Raw genomic sequence first — 2,867 nt, 5'->3', positions numbered from 1 at the left:
CTTCAAGTCCTCAGGCAAAATACCTTTTTTCTTTTCTCACTTTCTGTCTTTTCTGTAGCTTTAAACCAAACCCACAAACCATTCTGATACCTAGGGACAAAGGGGAGTCTCACTAGAGGTGCAGTTATTTGTTTTATGGTTTAAAGCAAACAGGTGATGTCAGAAGACAGAGAAAATCACCCTTCGTGGCCCAGAAAGGGGGACGGGGATAAACAGAGCAGCCCCTGGTCCTATTTATCCGGCATGATACAGTGGGAAAGGTTCCTTGTGTTCTGCTGGTCTCACAGTGGGATCAAAGAGGTGACCTCTGTTGATGAACAGGGTTCAATATTCCCTTTGCTTTGGGGGTGGGGGGAGGACTGAAAAATAAAGCCATTCTATCTAAGGGGAGGCTTCCAATTCCCAAAGTCTTTTCTTGAGTGTAGGAGCTTAGTTCCCCATTTGAGAGGGGGTGGGAAGAGTGTCGGCTTGGTCCTATTTTCACTGCCCAGGATAAGTAAGGATACTGAAAAATAGTGTATAAGTACATTTGTAAAGAAATTTTCTTCTTGAATGGTTAGGGTGGAGGGCCAGAGATTTCATGGGTTCAGGTTTTTTGTTTGTTTGTCTGTTCGGCCCAGAGACAAATCCAGGGCACATTTCTGGTTACTTGACTGACCCCTCTGTCTCTCAAAAAATGTGTGTGTGTGTTTAAGTTATTTGCTCATTCTACCAGTCTAAGCACTCCTAAAGTGGCAATAAAAGGGTTGCTGATTAACTATTTGACCCATGAGAGCTGCCTCAGGCACAGCAGTGAGACCCTAACCTGACTATAATCAACATTCTCCACGCACCTTCAGGGTGCCAAATCCCAAAGAGATGACAGAGGCAGAGACAAGAAAAGACTCGGGCTAGAAGGGACAGGGGGTGGCATACCCAGCTAGTTAATTGGGACCAACAGCAGACCGCAGTCAATGTCATAGCAGAACTTAGTGGAGGAAGTCACTGGCTCTCACAGACTTGGGGGGAAACCTGGAAAGAGTTAACATGCTTCCCTGGGAAGGGTTTAGTTCCTTGGAAGAATCTGGGTCAGAGTATTTATGCAGTTTTTAAAAAGTCAGATGCTGAGTAGAGCATTTTAAGAAGCTTGCAAAGTTTGCATGGCAGAAAGGAGGGTGACTTCGGAGGCTCATCACCTTTCACCGAGAGGATTTCAAATACACAGGAAAACTCCACCTTTTTTTTCAAAAGCAACGGACAATTTTCTGTCATCACCACCTTTCCATCTGTTTAAAATAAGAAAGAAAAGTCCTGTCCCACTGGCCCAGGGTGCAGGTCAACAAAGGAGACATTGTTCATCATTTCTTCAGAACATGATAGGGCACAGCCCACTCTGCAGTGTGTTAAAAAAAACACACAAAAATCCCAGAGAGTAGCCTGAGGGGCAAGAGTGAGTAAACCAAGCCTGCAATGAGGTAAAGGTTTGGCTGCAGACTTGAGGGCTGTCCTGGAAGATGGAAATGACGCTTGGAAGGTAAATACCGTCAGAGTCAAATGACTCTTTAGTTAGACTCCACATCGTGGGGGAACGTGGCATGAAAGGGTAGACAGGCTTCTGCTGAACTTGGGTCACTGGACGGTGTGCAGTCAACGCCCAGGTGAGCTGGTTCTAGGCAGGCGCTTCCGGGTGAGTATCAGTCTACACCTGGCACTTAGGAACCTCCTTCACCCGCTTGAATCCTCCTAACTGGGCTCTCTGCATCTAAATCCTGCAATCCACTCTCCACACTTTTGCCAGAGCCATCCTTCTCAAGGAGAACCTTGATGTCCCTGCTCTATTCAAGAGCATTTCATAGCTCTCCATTGTCTGAAGAGAAGGCTTAAAGTCCTTTAGCAAGATGTTTAAAGGTCTTGTGACTTGGCCTCGAGGCTCCTCCTTCAGTCCCTTCTTATACTCCTGCCTGTCATACATCCTGGACTCCAGACTATGTTCCCTGAATCAGGACCTCCAGTTCCAGACTGTAGGCCTTTCATGCCATGGGTACTCCCATCCTCCCCAGCCCCATGACTCACATTTCCAGTGCCCCAATCCTACCTATTTTTCAAGATACAAAGCACATGCCATTTCCTCCTGGAAGTTTTCCAAGATACCACCACTTATTAGTAATTTAACTGTCCTAAACCTCCACAGCATTTTACTTCTATCTAGACACATGGATGTCTCCCTCCAACCGACCAGAGGAATATACTGGGAAATAGATGTCGGCTGCACTCTCTGCTGTAGGCTTCCTGAGGGTAATAACCATTTTCTTCATCCCCTGTATCCCTGCCCCCAGTCGGGCAAGAGTGTTGCCCATACAAGTGTGGTCTAGTGCTTCCTTGAGGTTCTGTCAGGCCATCATCTTAAGCCCTAAGAGAGAGGAATAATGGAGGAATGCCCCGTCATCCATCAGAAAATCAGGGTCTGTCTGTCCCCAGTTGACTGCAAACTCCTTGCAGACTGCCACTGTATCTCTCATCTTGGTAATCCCAGGGTTTAACACGGTGTCTGGCACAGAGCGTGCGCTACAGAATGAAAGAACGAGAGGGGCTTGCCCAAGGTCACCCCGAGTCAGGAACCGCTGAATCTCATCCGGACGAGATCTGGTGGAACCATTTACAACATTATCTCAGTGGGGAGCTCGGAGGAAGGAAGGAATGAAGTGTCTGAGAAATGTGTGCCAGGCCTCTGGCGGCCTCCAAGCCTGGAGAAGGGCTGGGAGGGCGGGGGGAGCGCGACATCAAACAAGACGCTGGGCTCCCGGGCTGCCCCGAGCTTCCCGAGCAGCGGGGTGGAGGGGGTGGGGGCGCGGGGGCCGGCGAACCGCGCCGGCGGGCGGGCGGGCGGG

General features: G+C 49.0%; 1 long non-coding RNA gene across 1 annotated transcript in view; it reads right to left on the bottom strand.

The window, feature by feature from the left end:
- Positions 1 to 2,867, bottom strand: part of LOC116633558 — a 6,471-nt gene that overhangs the window by 2,745 nt on the left and 859 nt on the right. The gene's annotated exons all lie outside the window — the stretch shown is intronic.

This window comes from Phoca vitulina, unplaced genomic scaffold (genome assembly GCF_004348235.1).
Source record: "Phoca vitulina isolate PV1807 unplaced genomic scaffold, GSC_HSeal_1.0 scaffold8, whole genome shotgun sequence".
Taxonomy (NCBI): domain Eukaryota; kingdom Metazoa; phylum Chordata; class Mammalia; order Carnivora; family Phocidae; genus Phoca; species Phoca vitulina.
The sequence above is the reverse complement of the archived record's forward strand: the minus strand, read 5'-3'. Positions and strand labels throughout refer to the sequence as shown.